The sequence below is a fragment of the Colobus angolensis genome, unplaced genomic scaffold, assembly GCF_000951035.1.
Source record: "Colobus angolensis palliatus isolate OR3802 unplaced genomic scaffold, Cang.pa_1.0 Scaffold280, whole genome shotgun sequence".
Lineage (NCBI taxonomy): Eukaryota > Metazoa > Chordata > Mammalia > Primates > Cercopithecidae > Colobus > Colobus angolensis.
The window spans coordinates 4,034,708-4,053,976 of NW_012116044.1; the positions used below are offsets into that span (position 1 = coordinate 4,034,708).

Here is a 19,269-nt window from a genome sequence, read left to right on the forward strand (position 1 = left end):
ACTAACAGAGAATTACATAAACTTTAGTTTTAATCTTGGTTGCAACTAAATAATAAACTTTCTTTTCCCTATATATTTTACTTTATAGAAATCAAATGTATAAGGCTAAGGAGAAATATTTAGCCATTTCAAAGTGGAAAAAATTCATTTATCTAAGCTAAATTGCTGAGGTAATCTAAATACCACTCAGTAAGTAGGTCTACTAGAAGATGGGCACTTTCAGAATTAAGAAGACCTATTCCAAAATGAAGAGCTTTGGTAGGAATCAGCATTGTACCATAGCTCTTCAGGAAGAGTGGCCATGGAGGATGGGCTGACAGTGTACACCAGGACAGTATTAACTTTCACATCCTCAGCAGTCTTGGCAGTTTCTTTATAGACAGTGACTAATTTTAATGTGCTGAGCCAAGTTTTGGAAGATTCCTGATTTCATCTGCCTTAACATTGTAGACACTGTCTTCTGACTTAGGATAATCCTTCCTTTTCCCTCTTAAACTAAGGCATGCAATGTGCTGTGAATAATCAGAGACTAGGGGCTGTTTCTTGACAATACTGAGTTCAATGCCATGGGATAGATACATGTTGTTCTGTATGTTGGTTGGTAAGAAATTAGTGTTTGATAGCATAAGCCAAAAGAATTCCAAGCTCAGCCTTCCCTGGAGTGTATTTTAGGCTACTACCTCCTTGTATCATTGATTTGCTTTTTAATTGAACTACTTTCAATGTTATTTTGATGATCAACTAGAAATTATATAGCTATACTCCAGAAAACTCTTGTTTGGTGTTTCTAAGTTCATTCTTTCCCTCCCCAGGCCCCTCAAAGACATTCTAGTGTCACTCAGCCAAAAACACAAACATCAAATGTGGTTTGTGATACTTGGCAGTGACCCAAACACAACATGCTAGTGAAATTGAGGCTCATGTGCTTGTTTTCTTGCTGCTTTTCTTTTTTGGGGGAGGAGGTGGATATTTTCTTTATTTTAAATGATAATTTATTATTATTATTATATAGTTTTGTATCCTCTGTGATTTTTTTTCATAATAGTTGGTTATGTCTATCTATGGATGGGGAAGAATATTTATGGCTTAGAGGACCATATTAATTGGAGATATAATTCTAAGGGGAATTCAATTTTATCTTACATAGCACTGAAAGGATTTCTAAGCCAAATATCTTCTTTGACCTAATTATTTTTTAAAAAGTTTAATATAGGGCTTATATGTTAAGCTATTTGGTTTAACTCAGGCCATGATTTATATGTAATTGAATTTTGATTTGAAGTTATCCATCTCCTAAACCCACAATCCTGTCTTTAACTTTCTTCTCTGGAATTAATTCTTAGATGAATATATTTGATTAGTTTGGAAACCAAAATATTGATTTGAAGGCAGGCAATTAAGTCATTCCAGACTTTAGATGAATTTGTTAAACTGTAAAACAGATTACCTTATTAGATGCTCTTGTTTGGTGCACTGTAGTACATTTTATTAGAATACTATGGAGAATGAGAATAAATGTTCAGTTTAATCATTAGATTTATTGTGTCTTCTTTATTTACCTATTAGCTATGCAAAGATTGGCTCAGCATAAAAGTATTACATAGTACTGCCTCTGCCATAGGCAAGAAAATTAAAAATATTTATAAGGAATTTTGTTATTAGTAGGGGATGAACTGTTTATTACTTTTTATAAGTCAGGTAACACCAATATGAAAAGTTATTTATATTTACTGTAATGTAGTCTTTTAAAAATCTGGGGAGAATTCAATATGATTTTTTGAATTAGAAAAAGTCAGCATATCTTCTGTGAACTTAAGTGCTGAAATTGTAAATCAAATTTGAGTGCTCAAGATTCAACCACTTTGAAAATGAAAAGCAAATGTGTTTCTCCAAAGAATATTGAAAGCAGTGGTTGTGAGCTAGAATTTCACATTATTATTGGTTGGATTTTTCAAGTATATACAATAAAGTGCTTTTTTCCTTCTGCTCGAACGATTAATTTACTGTGATTCTGCAAAAATAAGTTATATGTTTCCTCTTGTTATCAAAGGTAATTTTTAAATTGTTTGTTTAATTGGACTTTGTCCAATGCATTTTAAAAAATTATTCATGTACACTGATAAGAGTCTGGGTTGCTTACTCAGGTTTCTGGCAGAGTCATGCTGATCACATTCCATGGGCAGGCAGAGAGTCAGCGGGTAAAAGAGAAACAATTTCATCTGCATTCCTTTCCTAGCTCTGACATTTGGGGTAAGAGGCTAATGACTGTGACTCTGATATTGTTCATTCGAAAGGTTTGTCCAGTTATACACCTTTACTTACCCTACTTGTTATATCCAAAGATTTGGCATTGGTAGTTACGTCATTGAAAGAGTGTTTGGGTTACAGACACAAGATTAATTATCATTTTATTTTATCTCTTTATGTCCTCAGAAGAGCTTAGATAGTCTTGATTATGTTAGAAGAGGTCATGTAAAGTTTGTGCCATTTTTCTAGGTTCACCAAAAAATAGATATATGTACTTCAGTAAGCATTTATCTTTTAATGTGTATTACATAGGAACATGCAACTTAGGAACTTGGTTGAACCTCATGATGATCATGAGCTTTGTTTTATTGGTCTTTGCTATTTCAGACCCTGGTATATTACCTGAGGTATAGTAGGTGCTCCATACATGTTTGCTGAATGAGATGGTAGAAGACTTAAGATCAGAACATATGTCTTTGTAACTTAGGAATAAATCACCAGAGAAAAGCTGAGGAAATGAAGGGAGCTATTAAATCTGATGCTGCTCATTAATTGAACTCAGGTCAGAACATCATAATTATCTCTTCTCTACAAATGAATTGATAACTGTCAGGAAACTCAACAAGGAAAGAGGAATTTAGGTGGGTGTTCTGACATGGAGCTTAGTGTTTAAATGGAAGGAATCAATCTTATGCTTTCAGGTAGTCACCAGGCCATAGTTCTCAAACTTGCTACTCTCACGACCCCTTTATGCTCTTAAGAATTGCCAAGGACACCCCTGGAGACTTTGGGTAAGCATGTCTTATCTATTGACATTTACCATTTTTAACAGTAAAACTGAAGAAATTAAAAATATTTGTTAATTCATTTTAAAACTACATTATATTTTAAACATATAACATTTTTATTTTATTTTTAAAAAGTTTATTTTTTTCAAACTAAAAAATTAAAGAGTGGCATTATTTTACATCTTTACAAGTCTCTTTAATAGCTAGCTCAATAGAATACAGCTGGATTCTCAAATCTTCTTGGGCAATATATTGCAATATGTTGTTTTTTTGGCTAAAATATACAAACAGAATCCATCCTTACACAGATATTTTGAATTGGATAATAGAGAAATAGTTTGTCTACCAAACCAGAAGTCCACAGTGGCAGTTTCTTAAGACTTATTTGCAGTGTGGAATATGAAACCCTATCAGCTCTGTTACAAAAAAAAATACATTGATCTTGCATTCGTCATGAATTTTTTTACCTATTCCTGATTTAGAAATATCAGGCATTGATCATTTCAAAATTGTTGGTGTAACAGATAAGGAATTTATCATAAAAGTCTTTAATATATGACTCTCAACCTGTTGGTGATGGTTAGAAATTTTCCAAATTTGAATTTTTACTTGAAAGCTCAAAATTTCACTATCAGTAACATATATTGTTGTTTTCCTAGAAGTGTCAGGCTTCCTTTGTTCATGATAAAAAGAAAAGATTATGCATACTCAAATATTTAAAAAGAAACAGTTGTTCTTTCAAGTAAAAATGGTATTCCACGAATCAAGCGGCTAGTTCAGCTTACAACTCAATTACACACATGTATTTCTTTGAGAAAACCACAGTACGTAGGTACAGAGTAATGGGTCTTTGTGCACATACTGCTCTGTGTCACACAGGATATTGAAAAGACATCAAAGTTAAGTCCAGATTTGATAAAATTAATACGTTTTCTGTTTTCTCAAGAAAATTTCTTTACTTTTTTAAATGGAATTGTTTTGTTTGTTTGTTTTACCTTGAGTATGTGGTGGTGAAGAACACAATTACTGCTAAAATACTTTGGATCCACTGCTTTGACTTGTGCTAAAGTACCACCAGTTTTACCCACCATTGCTTTTGCACCTCTAGCATAAATGCCAACACAGTGAACAAAGGCAGAGGATGGTTTGCATTATCATGAAAACAGTTTTGATTTTCCAGGGCTCCTTAAATGGGTCTCTGGTTTGCATGGAGGTCCATGCATGCTCCACAGTGAGAGAACCATTGGTGGGGGTAGTGAGATTTTGACAATTCAGTAAACAACCAGCAAAAAAAGAACCACTTGAAATAATATATTAAAAGTATGTTTGGAATATTAGGTAAATGGACTGTGATTCATTAATGATTACAAATGAGTTTTAGCAATCCGATAATAAATTAATTTATTTTCACAAGAAACTATTAAGATTTCCAAGAGAAATGATGGAGACATTGGTGAGGTCAGTTTTGGATACAAACATTAGAAATGATTTTCTTTCACAGGGTTTTGAATCACAGTTAGTGCACCTTAGATTAAATGTCTGTATATCTTGTGTATTGAACCTCATAAGCAGAATACAGGAAAGAGAGCTGGGCATATAATAACTATTATTATCATAAAATTTATTGAATATTGCTATGTTTGGGCATAATGATAAGTGCATAGTGATAAGTGCATTTTTAGGGATTTTATTTAACCCATACAATACTAATATCATTTGCATTTTATAGCTATGGAAACTGAGTCTCAGATAAGTTAAATAAGTTTCTTAAGTTCATATACATAGAAAGAAAACCATATCTAGACTTGAATAACTTCAGAATGCATCCTCATAAATACTCTTCTATCAAGCTAGATCAGTCTGTGGTTTTGGTTGAAAGAAAAGCTCTTTGCCCTATAGCTGTGATGATATATGTATGCTTTGTAATAACTTTGTTTTCACTCTCTGATTTGTTGTTTAAAAAGCTTTTAAGGCCAGGCAAAGTGGCTCACACCTTAAATGGGAGGGCAAGGCAGACGATTCCTTGAGGCTAAGTGTTCGAGACCAGCCTGGGAAACATGGTGAAACCACATCTCTACTAAGAATACAAAAATTTGTCGGGCGTGGTGGCACACGCCTGTAGTCCCAGCTACTTGGGAGGCTGAGATATGAGAATCACTTGAAACCTGGGAGCAGAGGCTGCGGTGAGCTGAGATCATGCCATTGCACTGCAGGCTGGGTGACAGAACTAGACTTTATCCCAAAAAAATTAATAAGTATTGTGGTGTATTGTGTAAAATAAAGGGAAACAATTTTTGCCTACCACAGCTAAGGCCCTCAGCAGATCAGTTACATCCCTAGGGGTGAGTTAGTGGTGGTAGCAAGGAGCCTGAACTGAATTAAGAAGACTTCCAAGGGTTTCTAGAGGAGGGAAGAAGATGAGAATTGGAGAGAAGGGAGCTGAAGCCAAATGGAGAGCAAAGGTTGATGAGGTGTCTCTTCTAACCTACAGCACTATTCACTTTGGAAGCAGTCACTGCAGTTTAAGAAGGTGGAGAATCTATTTTTGAATTTGTAGGTGATAAATCATCTTCTTTGGAATAATGATGGGGTTGGAGTGAATAGAGTGTGAAGATTATTTTAAATAGGAAAACCTTTTCCTGCTTCCTATGTGTTTGATGTCAAGAGTGTTTCTTTAAAAAACAGCCTGGGATGAATTTTCTGATTTTGTTTTTTTCCTATTGGTATGTTTTTAAATGTATTGAACAAAATGCTGTGAACGAAAAGGCTTTATAAATTTTTAAGATAGGTACAAATGTGTGTGACAAACAGGATTGTTGATGGCCAATTATGTTCATGCTGCATATTTTATATATATCTTCAGGATGCTTGATTTACTCCTGCTGCTAGATTTCTGTAGACATAACTCATCTTCCAATGAATTTACTATTTATTAATTTTTTGTCTTTATTAAAACCCTAATGATTTTAATTCTTTTTTGTTTTATTCGATTTTGAGAAATCTGCTCTAGGAATAGTTTTGAAAAATAGTTATTTACTTAGAATTCTGCGGAATCAATTTTTCTTTGCAGTCTGCAGTTTGCACTTTGTCATCATTAGAGTGAAAAACTGCCTAAGAACCTCATTAGTTGTGAGGGACTGTTGCATTAGTGACTGTAGCAAACTGCATAGGCCCTGAGGTAGGTTCTGTATTTCAAGAATAAATCTAGGCCCAGCTCTTTATAATACCCGTGAAAGCAGGTGGTATTCTGAATGAGGCACTCATGAATGGAAATAGGAAAAAGAGTAACTGGCAGGTGATATGGGTCAAGAGGAGTATAAAGTATCCAATATCGAATATGGTAAATATTTTCTAATGATTTCAAGCTTTATGTAATCTGTGACAAGAGTAGCCCTTTTAATAGTATGCTGACTGAGAAGGAGAGTATAGGGAATGCAGACAGGTGAAAATATTCTATGAAACAAACATTCTGTATAAAATACACACATGTAATTATACCCCCATTATACAAAGACTGTTGGCTTTTCCTTGCTTTTAATATCCTGAGACAAAATTGAACAATAAAGTCATGAAGAGGAAACAATCTAATTGGCAGATAATTTATATGTGGTAATTAAAAATTGATTATAGGACCACAGTGTTCTTCACTTTCCAGACATGTATGTATTTTTAAGAAACAATCAATGAGTAAAAATCAAAGAATTTTAAGGTTTTGAAGAAATGTTGAAAGACATTTAGAAACATGCTTTGCTACTGGCAGGTGGGAGCAAATGGCATTTTTGATGATGATTATTTGACATTTCTCTAAGTCTTTTTATCAGTCATAGATTCTAACACCATATAAAGCGCTTATATTATTGTTGGACACTGGTAAACAGTCTTGTCAGGTGCTGTCTTGCCTTTGCAATGGTTCTGGAGGTAGATGCAACATATTATCATTTGACAAATGAGAATACTGAGGCTCATGGAGGTTGCTTATAGAGCTGGTTTATGGTGGAAGCAGGATTTAAACTCAGCAGTCTGCCTCTAAAGTCTGCGCATTTAGTTCCAACACAACATTAACTAATGCTACTTATAAGAATGATTGTTTCTGTACATTTGTAGACATAATTCTCACCATGTAAAAAGTTGTTTTCATACTTCTATACTTTTTCATGTTAATGATTGAAAAAATATAAGGTAAAATGAAATTTTGGTGATGAACCAGTAGTAGGATTACTTTAGGTCGCTATCAGTCTTTGTTTAGGTCCCTATTAACCTTTATAATCTTTGTTGACCTATAATCTGTCATTTCTTCATTTTGCTTTCTAAAACCCAAGGCAAGAATATATTTCCATTATTTCAGTTTCTCATGTATTTTCTTCCCTTTTCAGCAACACTTTTCAAAAGAGTTGCCTGTACCTGCATTTTTTCTTCTCATGATCTCTTAAATCTATTGCCATCAGACTTGGCCCCTGCCACTCCAGTGAAATTGCTCTTACTGAGGTCACTATGATGGACACATTGCTAGATCCAATGGCCTTTCTCAATGCTCATTGTATCTAATCTAAAGAATATTTGACCTACTGGATTTTACTTCCGTTAAATGCTTTATTCAGTTGGCTTCCAAGTCATCATATTCTGTTACTTTTTACCCTTTTTTATTTCTTGCAACAATCACTTCTCAGCACCCTTCACAAGCATCTCACCATGTCCTCAAACTCTAAGTGCTGGAACATCCCTAAAATCAGTTCTTGCAATTTTTCTCTTTGCACTCTATACTTATTCCCTTGAAGATATCAATCTCATAGCATTAAATGACAATATACACTGATGACTCCAAAAGTTTGTCACCAGCCCACATGTTTTTTCTGAACCCTATATTCATATGACCAATTACTTATTCATTGATTAACTTCCTAACTGATATTTTAAATTAACATATTTAAATCTAAGCTGCTGATAATCTCCCCAATAAAAACCTATTCCATCTTCAGCCATCTTTTCAGTTGATGGCAGTTCCAAGCTTCTGATTGCTCAGGTCAAAAATCTTAGAGTTATCTTTGACTCCTAACTTTCTTTCTCACCCTACATATAACCTGTCAGTTGATCTTATTGGCTCTGTCTTCAAAATATTTCATTTCAATATGATCATTTCATGATAATTTCTCATCATGCTCACTGTTACTAACTTGGTCTAAGACACCATCATTCTTCCCTTGGATTATTGAAGACATCTTCTTATTGATCTCCGACAATGTTCCTGTTGTTCTCTTCTTTTACTTGGCTTTACCTACACTGGTTTCTTTTTATTCTAGGAACTTGCTAGGCACATACCAGCCTTCGGGCTTTTGCCTTGGCTCTTGCCTCTGCATAGAACACCATTTCTCCAGACATCAACCTGGACAACAACCTCCCATACTTCAAGTATTTTTTTCTATCTCACATTGTAAATTAAGCTTAATCTTCCTTTAATAACTGATTATTGTAACCATCCCCTCACGCTGCCTGATTTCCATTGCCTTGTGTCATTTCTTCATCTTCCTCTCTCATAAGGCTTATCAGCCTCCTTCACCAACTTCTACTTATGTCCCACATGTTAAATGTTGGAATGCCCCTGGAACTAGTTGTTGATTTTTTTTCTCTTTTTAATCTATTTCACTGTGGAGCTCAACCAATGTCATTCCTTTATATAAAATATGAACACTATATATGTATAGAGGTGGGTGTGAGTGATATAATTTGTTGATTTATAATGTTGATTATTATTTGATCTGTCTTCTTCCCACGGGAATGAATTTCTACAGGGGCAGATATATTTGTCTGCTATGTTGCCTAACATATCTCAAGAGTCTAGAACATTACTTGGAACAAACATAGTAGACACAATATAAGTTTATGTTGAATGACTGAGTGAATGAATGAATGAACTGGCATCTCAGCCTCTGTCCTTGTCCCCTTCAATTTAGTCTAGCAGCCAGAGTGAGAGTGATCTTTTAGATCATTTCATTTGCCCAAAAACTTCCCATTTCACTTGTAGTAAAAGTCAAATTCTTACAATGACCCTGAAGACCCTAGTTTGCTGCTCTTATTAGTTACTGTTTGGACATCTCTTTTCCTGACTCTCCTTGCCTGAACTTGTTCAGCAACCATCAGAGAGCTCCAGGCCCAAGCCTCAGGCACCCCTCCTTGGGGTCTTTGTGGCAGCTTTGGCCTGGACTGCTCCCTTCCTCACATTCCCCACATCATTTCTCAGAGTCACCTTGCAAAGTCCTTCTTCTCTCCAATCTTCGTTTTTCTCCTTCCTTCTTTTTGTTTCTGCTTATTTCTTATCATCACCCGACATAACACATATGTTACTTCTTTATTCTGTTTATGGTGTGCCTTCCCTTTAGAATATATGTTCCATGAGGGGAAAGGTTTTCATCTGTTTCTGCTATACGCATAGCACCTACAGTGTGGCTGGCTGTAGTCAGATACTCAGTAAATCATTGATAAACTAAGGATTTACTGTTGATAATGCTGCAAATATGTTGCTTAAGCTCCAGGAGCTCAACCAGTGATGCATGCTAAAGTATGGGAGTCATTTTTCTTCTCTTAAGCCAAGACTTTAGAGCCTCTTCTGAAACTAGTGAAGTTAACTGATTGGAAAAGACTGATTTTCCTTGATAAAAAGACAGTGGCTACATGACTTGATTGGCTAAGAGCCTGTAGCCCAAACCTCAGAAACATTTATGGTGTCTGTGAAGGAAGTGGGACCACTCATGCTATAGATGTTTTGGTAAAGTAGAACATTCTAGAAACTATATATCACAATGTATGCTACACCATCTCAGGTCTTCTCATTTCCTTCAAATTCTCATTGCTTCCTACCTAATTTTGCTTTAGAGATCAGATCTTAAGTTATTGTAAACCATGTTGTTCATCAGCAAAAAGGTGAATACATGGAAACTTTGAAAACATTACTACTTTTAATATCGATCACTTTAATTACTGCCATTCCTTTTTTCTAATTTACCATCCTTGTTCAACATTTCGCATCAATAATATCAGTAAACTTGATTTTAACATGCAGCAAAGAAAATACTGCTGAATAATCCCTCTTGCCTTAAGTTTAGTTGAAAGAATGCATGCTTTTGATTTAAGAGAAGCTTGATTCAGATGTTGTCACGGCTACTCTCAGAATCTTGTTTCCTCATTTGTAAAATGGTAATAATAGTGCCTACTTCACAACTTCTTGTGAGAAAAACTGGCACTCAGTAAAATTTATTAGTGCTCTTCCCCTTTTTCCCAAAAATAAATATAGATCTACACAAGACTATTAACATTTTTTTTAAAAATTAACTGTTTCTAAAGTATTTTAGAGTTCCAAATTTTTTTTTTCCTTTCTCAATTTCCTCAACAAGTCTGTAAGGAAGACAAGCATTTTTATGTTCATTTTAAGGAATAGACACAAAGAATTTCATTATTTCTGTGTGGTCACAGATCTAGACTAACACCCAGGTTTATATGACTTTGGTCAACATACCTGACATTCAACAATACTGCCCAGTCTGGTGCTAATGCTATTTTCCACTATTGTATTGTTGTTGACATAATTTAGTAATAGTTATAACCCCTTAAGTGAAGTTATTTATGAATTCTGAAACTTTTTGAAAGGCTTAGTTGCTCAGGAACCAAGCAAGTTAGAATATTTGAATATTCAGTGTTTTTTTCATTTTGAAGCCTTATCTCTGATTTAGATGAGGGATATTCATCTCTCAAGTTTTAGTGATGGTAGTAAAATATTGACTATCATGGAATTGTGTTATTTGTGAGCCTGTTTAGAAATCGTTTTTCGTCCATGACTTAATGTAGTTTTCTTAATTGAGGTCAACTTGACTTGTCCAGTCCAAAAAAGGGAAAACTATCTTTCTTTCAAAACTGCTTTTGAAAAAAACATGTAAATTCTGGTAACTTTTTAAGTGAAGGTTTTATAATTAATGATTCTAACATTTTACTGGACAGAAAAGTATTCTTTTACTTCATAAAATTTTCAAAATAAGCAAATACACAAAGAAGATGGGCTTCCTTCTGCTTGGTGTAGTGTTTTATAGTATATAAATCTTTGTTCTTTAGTCAAAACACTTACTCATTATTTTTATTTATACATTGACTTCATTCTACAATAGATTTGAAGCAGTTTACAAAAGTATATGTACAACGAAGAGATACAACAGGAAATGAATCTCCAGTAAAAATAAGTGTTACTAAAAATAATCCTGAAATATATAAAATTAGCATACAGATATATGTAATTTAGGTAACTCATTGAGTTTATATTTAGCTTTCTAAAGGCGAAGTCAAGCAGAGAAGCAAGATCAGATATATGTCATTGTGCTCTTATACTAAACAAACACACAGAGAGTAAACAAAGGCAATACATATTTTCTAAACCCAAGGAACTTAATAGAATTCGCCCTACAGATGCTCAAAAACAGACCTATTTTAAAGTGATGATTTTCTTAATGGCATCTTCACTAGTTCAGTGACAGATTTTCAACATCATTTCAATGTGACGTCTTTTAGTGTGGATTTGTGGCAAATTGTAAAAGTGCAGTTCCGGCAGATTATTTATTTATGGATCAAAAGAGATTCCCCATTGGTAAGTGCTTTTGTTTAGCTTTATTTCATGAAGTGGATTAATATTTTATAATCACAGCAAGAATATCCCTATTGGGGTTTTCACATTAACATATCTGTAGCACATCACAGGGAAAATCTAACCAGAGAGGTTTTCTGTAAAACTTTAGCTTAATCCTTGAGGAGACTTCATTTTAAGGTAGGCTGCAGTGATTAACATACTTAGCATAAATTTCTAGTAATCTGTGTCTTAGATTGTTTCCATTTTTCAAGAAGTAGAAACAATCATCCTGTGAGATAACAAAATTTGCCATTGAAAACATTGATGCTATTTAAAAATGTCATGTATTTTCAAATATTAAAAATATAAAAGAATAGCTATCACATACACTCTAACTTTTCCTCTGGTGGAGTCATTAATATCCTAAGGCTAGGAAGGTGAGGAATCAATACCAAGTAAAGGTCAGAGCTCTAGAATTGGAATGGGAGTCTCAGGTTTTTAACTCTAGGACAGTCATTTGATACCTCATTTTCAAATGGTAAACTAAAACAATAGAGTTTATGTGGCCTAGTTATATAACACACTTAGTTGGCAGAGGAGTCCCAGATTAGAATTTCTTTCTTACTGAGTATAGTCAACCTATACTCAGTGTTGACTCCAGTCCTTAAACATGGAGTGAGAAAAGGAGGCTACAGCTTGCTCATGATCTTCACATCTCCATCAGCATCCTCCCAAACGCATCCTCCAAAAAAAAAAAATTTAAAGTAAAACAAGAATTTTTTGTTATGCAAATGCAGCTTCAAGATGAAGCCTTTGGACCCAGATTCTTTCTCTTTCCCACATGCCCCCTCACCTCTCCTCATGTACATGTCCCCATCCCATCCATATTGTTTTCCCTAAATCTCCATTTACAAAGATCCTGGAACCACCAAGAGCTATAACATTTCTCTTACATGACACTGCTTCTAAATCCTTTGCACAATTCTAAGAAATTGCTACCTATCAGGTGCTAATAGCATTTAAACTTTTAGGCATCTCCTATCTTCAAATTAAAAAAGAATAAAATGTATTCAATTATATTGTCATGTTAATTTCAAATTTATAACAATTTTGAGATGTTTGACAGTTTCAGAAGATTTGCTTAAAACAAGACATGTATTTCATGTATTACTTTAATACCAAAACCAATTGTGATTATGTCTATCTAATGGCAAATTTGAAACATGATTCAGAGTTATTAAATGTTACTTGAATTGATTATATTATATGGTCCTAGAATTTTCCTCACTAGTAGCTGTATGGTAATCCTTTAATTGCATAAAAGTTAACCCATAGTCTCTTTTTTTTTAAGATAGTACTTTAAATTTTCCACTAAAAACAATAAAATACTAATTTGTGTATAGTATTGCTATGTGGAACAGAACAGCCTGTGTTGCAACGCCAGTTTAATATTTTATTACTTCACGTAATAAAATAGGGAACGTATTTATTTATTGAGATTGTAATTAGTTACAAATAATGAATCTTTAGTGTTCTAATTCCAGAGCCTGGAAGATTTAGAACACCAGTTGACCCTGTCTTGCTGGAAAATGAAGAAAGTGGGAGTAGAATTTTCTCTGTGGGACAAGACGGCTTTGGATGGGAGGGACAATAGAAGCCTGCCAAAAACATGGGTCAAACTGAACACAGATGGCTGTAGCTGATAGAGGTGTCTATTATTGTATTTTCCTCTCAGCAGTTTTCTCTTTTTCAGTGTGTTTATACTTACATGAATAATTTTTGTTGCTCAGCAACCAAGAGAAAATATATTAAGAGAATCCATTTTTGTTGGAAAAAAAATGGTGGTGGTAGATGTTGATGATGGGGGTTGGGGTGGTGTTGTGATTGAGCAGTATTAACATAGGAGTAGAGGTGATTTTCTTGGAGTGCTGTTTATTACATATGTCTAACATTTAAATATATCACATTATCCATTTACTTCTTAGCTTGCCTCTTGTCTTATACCTCCAATACTATTTGGGAAAAAATGGCCTCAGTAAATGTATTCTATTAGTTAATAATATAATTTATAATACGCAGAGGAAACATTTGAAGAAGTAAAACTGTAATTGACATTTTTTATAACTTCAATGTTTCCTAAAGTCAGTTTTTTTACCTTCATTAAAGGATTTCATGTGTATTTCATTTTTCTTTCTGGAGGAGTTCTATTTACTATTCTTAATATTGAGTACATCTCTATACTGCATGGTGAAATATTAAAATAAATATATATTTGAAAGTCAGAATAGTTTTATTCAAATACTGCCTTAACCTTTTCATGCTGTGTGACCTTCAGGCAGAAGCCAAACTTCCCTGAACCACAGTACCTGTATCTGTTAAAAAGAATTCCAATCCCTTAATAAGTGTTGTGAGGAAAATGTGCAGTACAAATAGCACTGCATATTTTCCTAAAAGATTTATTTACTTTTGTTGATGCTACATTCAGTTATTTACTCTTTGTGTGGTCCAGAAGGCAATGATAAAAAAATGTAAACACTCCTGGTCATGTAAATAGCTACTGTTCATACAAAAATTGTGATGACATTTTTAATGATACCACATAGATGGAAATCAATACCAATCTTACAAAATCTGTTTCTTGGTTTTAAGGAAATTATTAAGGAAGTGCATTAAAAATAACTCTATGGTAATTTTCTTCATTATACTGTATCAGGTATAAAAATAATTTTTAAATGAGTGACTAGTGAGCTGCAAGACATAACTGAAAACAGAAGGGTTATTAGCTAACAAAGGGAAACAGATGTAATTTTTTAAACATTGATTTTGCATATATTTATTTTAAGTAAATCACAGAATTTTAAAATTTTATTATAATGCAAAGTTAGAGTAGCATTTTCCAATTTATACACTATGTTTTGATAAGTGTCAAATACTGAAGTTATATTCTAAATATAATCCACCTGCCTAGGGAAACAAATAAAAATGTAACCTTTGTTAAAAGATAGGGTAAGTGAATTGTAATGACTATTCCAGAAGTGAGACTTCAGAACATAGTTTGGTTCTAAAAGACCTTTCTTTCATTTTAATATCATATTTGAAACATTTGGTAAAGATAAATTTTTAAGTGTTCAATGTCTGATCATTGTAAGCAATGTCATTTTGTGAGCTCTATTTCTGGAGCTAGAAAAATTACTTTGAAAACTGTCCATTCTGGTTGTGCTTTTTTGAGTAAGTGGTCTTAGTTGTATTTTAATAGAGGAAATGAAACAGGGTACCACTCTTTCAGTGTGTTTATTCTGATGTTGAGGCAATATGTTAGAACAAATGTAATTGTACTATGACTATGAAAACAAATAAAATTAGGCAGAACTAGGCAGGAACTCATTGTTGATTTTCAACTTAAATGTCATATACTAATTAACACATGCATTACAAATATATCATTTAATTATCTCAACAATTCTAGAAGGTAAGTAATGGTATTTCCATTTTGTAGATGGAGTATCAAGGATCATGAAATTGTCAGTATATTGTTTTGTGGTAGAGCGCCATTTGAGATCATTTGGTTCCAAGGCTTTAGTTCTTTCCAGTACACTTCACTGGTCTTTAATTGTTATAAATCATAGCCTGTTAATTTCATAGGAAGGAGATTAAAAGCAAAGGCCATAAATATAAATACAAAGTATTTGAATGCTGATCTATATCATGATTAAATCTTTCTTTTTTGTTTGGATTATAGTGAATTTTTATACTAGAAAATATAAACAAACAGTATTTCTTGAAGGAGGTAATAACCATACTCCAAAGTATATCAATGAATCAAATTAACCATTAATTAATCACACTGAAAGGAAAAGCATACCTAGAAAACACAGAACATGTATTTTTTAAGGGTTGAACTTATAATTAACTGAATTAAATGAGATATTAAACTAACTTTGAAAGGAACATTTCTGTCACTGATATACCTAAACTTGCCTCCTAATTAAATACTTAAAAACAAATGAATCAACATTTGCTTTTAATAATGACCCTGACAGAAGGAAAATATAGATATTTAACTACAAGTTAATAACTAATAATTAATATAAATTTAGTAGTAGAAGAAAGGGTAAGATGGAACCAATACTGTAACTACATTATATGTTAAAACACATATATAAACACAGCCAGATATAATTATATGGCGGTTGCTTTAAGGATTACTGTTATTACCTATAACATTTTCCTTACAAGAGTGGGTGAGCGTAAAAAGACTGTTGAATTCAAATCAAGGGAACTTGGGAAGAAAAATAAAATTATTTTAGAGAGTCTATGTAATACATGGGAAGAGTAAGGACTTTTGATTGAAACACACTTGGGTATAATCATGATTTGGGGAAGCTGTCTTCCCCAAGAGTATCACAGTATCAGTTGCCTCTTTTGTGAAATCTATTTAACAGCAGCTTTGAGAAACAAACTTTAAAAATGCACCCATGATACTCACCAAAATAAGTATCCACTCACTTCTCTCTCATTTTCTTCATTTGCATAGATGCTGGTTTTGTCATTGATCAGAAAAGATTGCCAGGACATAACTATGTAAATGACACCTCATCTTTTCATCCCTGCTCTTAGATGAAGATAAGTTTGAAAGTTTTCTTGGGGTGTTTCAGTAGAGAATTAAACCTCCTTAGGATTTCTGGTTTTGTTCTGAAATGCAAGATGGACATGGAAACAGAAGGGACATTAACCTTTTTCTCTGCCATTTGCCTGGATGTATATATTTACATTGCTAAGATCTTGGTTCTGCACATTGTCATTTAGACAATAACTAAGGATTTCAGAATTAGAAGGGATAAGTATTAACTAGGACCTTGTACTTATTTTTTATTGTGGATAATTTGTTGGCCTTTGTACTACCTTCCCATCCTTAACTATCATTCCAGTATTCAATATGCAAGACACAGTGTTTCATACTGGGGATTCAAATATGCATAGTTCAGGTCAGATATACATAGTTCAAATATGCATGGTTCAAAGGTAAGCAGTTACTTTTAACAGGATAGCTTTTATTTATAGCTTTTACCCATGCTCTCAAGAGACTAACAATCTAATAGGAAGACAAACATCCCATAAACTATTATCAGAAAATCTAAAAGATAGCTGTGATGAAAAAGTTTCGCCAACTGATTACAGTAACTGGTTTCTGTAATCTCAACACAGTTGAGATTACTTATCCTGTCTGAGCTTTTGGAGTTTGTATTTCATAAGGCTTTTCTGCATATTTTAAACTATTGGAAATGAAATCTTTTCTTAATCTACATGCAGAAAACATATCAAGCAAATTACACCCACGTTTATTCTTCTGTTTTTAAAATGCTTAATATGAAAAATTACATTCCTAAGAAATTAAATAGTGTTTGATTTAAAGCATGTGCGCCTTGGGCCTCATCCAAGGGATACTCTAGGGTACCTTGGTCTGAGGCTGCTTATCAGTCCTAATGTGCTTTCCCTTTCCTTCCTGTTTGAATACAGGTCCGTTCTGTGCTGTTACCATCTCTGTCCTTAAGAGCTTCCTTTGCCCTAAGATGCCCCGATGCATGTTTGTATTTGATGACACATTTTTACATCCTGGTCAGGAAATATAATTATTCATCTCTCTCCAACATTATCTCCTGTTTTTTTGAGACAAAGTCTCACCCTGTCGCCCAGGCTGGAGTACAGTGGCACAATCTCGGATCACTGCAACCTCGGCCTCCCGGGTTCAAGTGATTCTCTTGCCTCAACCTCCCGAGTAACTGGGATTACAGGCTCATGCCACCACGCCTGGCTACATTTTTTGTATTTTTAGTAAAGACGGGGTTTCACCATTTTAGCCAGGATGGTCTCGATCCTCTGACCTCGTGATCCGCCTGCCTCGGCCTCCCAAAGTGCTGGGATTACAGGAGTGAACCACGGCGCCCAGCCTCCAACATTATTTCTATGGTAATAGTTATTAAACAATAATAGTATCATTATTAATAATTATGGAACATTAACAGCAACTACCTCTAAAACAACAAAAACTAACATTTATTTAAAACAAATGGCTATTTATGGCATTTTATTCAAACCTCAAAATAATACTATGAAATAGTTATCGTTATTGTTACCATTTCACAGATGAGAAAACTGAGGCTCAGGGAAGATTAACTCCCTTTGGATCATACAATTAGGAAGACCTAGAGTCAAGATTTCAGCCTAAGCAAAATTCATCCTTAGCAATAGCACATCCTGACCTGGTCACATATAAGAGTTTAATAGTAGTTTCTGATAAAGATATCAGTTTGGACATTTTTTAAAAAAGTAATATTTTATTGTACATCTATAATATAATGGCATAGTTAATTGTATAATTGAATAATTTTATATGTGTATATGACATAGACAGTTTAAAAAATATTACTTTAAGTCCTTTTTGAAATGAATCATGAATAAAAATAGTTTGAATACAGAAGCAGGATTTTAATCAAATGAATATAGAAAACATTCTTTAAAATCGCTGACAGAAAATACATGAATTTCAGAAAATGAACCATCAACATATTTTTTCAAGGGCTTTTACTGTTTCTATTTTGTGGATATTCAGTATAAGCAAAATTTTAAATTCAAAAAATATTTAATTTTATATGTTGATATATTTTAGTTTGATTAATTCTTAGAACTTAATGTACATGAGAATCTCTTAGGTGGATATTTATTTAAGATGCAGATTACTTTTCAGATTTCATGAAAGTTCTTGAAACATATTTTAACAAGTCCCTCGAGGGATTCTGATGCAAATGTCCTGTAGAGCACATTGTAAGAAACAACTCTTTTTAATAGATTAGGTCATATATAAGAATTTAATTACACATTTGCAAATTTAGAAGCTCTTCTCTAGAGTTTTCCACTTTCATTTGTTCTCTGAAGTAGTAGTAGTGTAGCAGTTGTGGTGGCAATATTAGTAGCAGCAGCAGTAGTAGTATTAGCAGTAATAGTATTTAGTAACAGCACAGTAACAGTAGTAGTAGTAGGATTATCAACACATGGAACACTAAAGGATAGTTATCTTTTCTAATGTGGTTGCTACTCAAACACATTGCAAGATTCTGGCATTAGTTGACAAGCTATATTGCAAGCAATCATTGAGATAATACAGTATAACAAGTAAAAATGTACACTGTCCTATGTATTCAGTTTGTGTAAATATGTTGTGTGTTGTTATGTAGCTTTAGAATCCCTTCACTGACTTTTCAGTAATTATCTTTAACAGAATAGTTTTTATTTATTTTTACATTTATTATACATTTAGAAAGAAGATGAGATCAATAGTTTTTTATTAGTACAAGGCAAACTTTAACCGATTAAATCTTTGTAGGAAAAGCAATAGTTCTGAAAGACATGCAAGAAAAAAATGAAAAATGTGAAAGAACTCTGTAGTGTTTCAAGAACAGGGAATGGCTCTATGAGCTATCCCTAGGAAAGCATATTTAAAATGAACTAGAATAAGGATATTTTGCTTAGAACAGAACGCATGAGGTGTTTTTAAAAGAGGTGGCCTGAGGCAGTGGTTATATGGGGATTCATACAAATATTAGAGATTTATTAGCTTTTACATTATACTTCTAT

The 19,269-nt window shown here is 33.4% G+C and overlaps 1 protein-coding gene across 3 annotated transcripts in view; it reads left to right on the forward strand.

Moving 5' to 3' along the window:
• The window catches only part of FAT4 (FAT atypical cadherin 4), a 189,089-nt gene that overhangs the window by 5,320 nt on the left and 164,500 nt on the right, over nucleotides 1–19,269 (forward strand). The gene's annotated exons all lie outside the window — the stretch shown is intronic.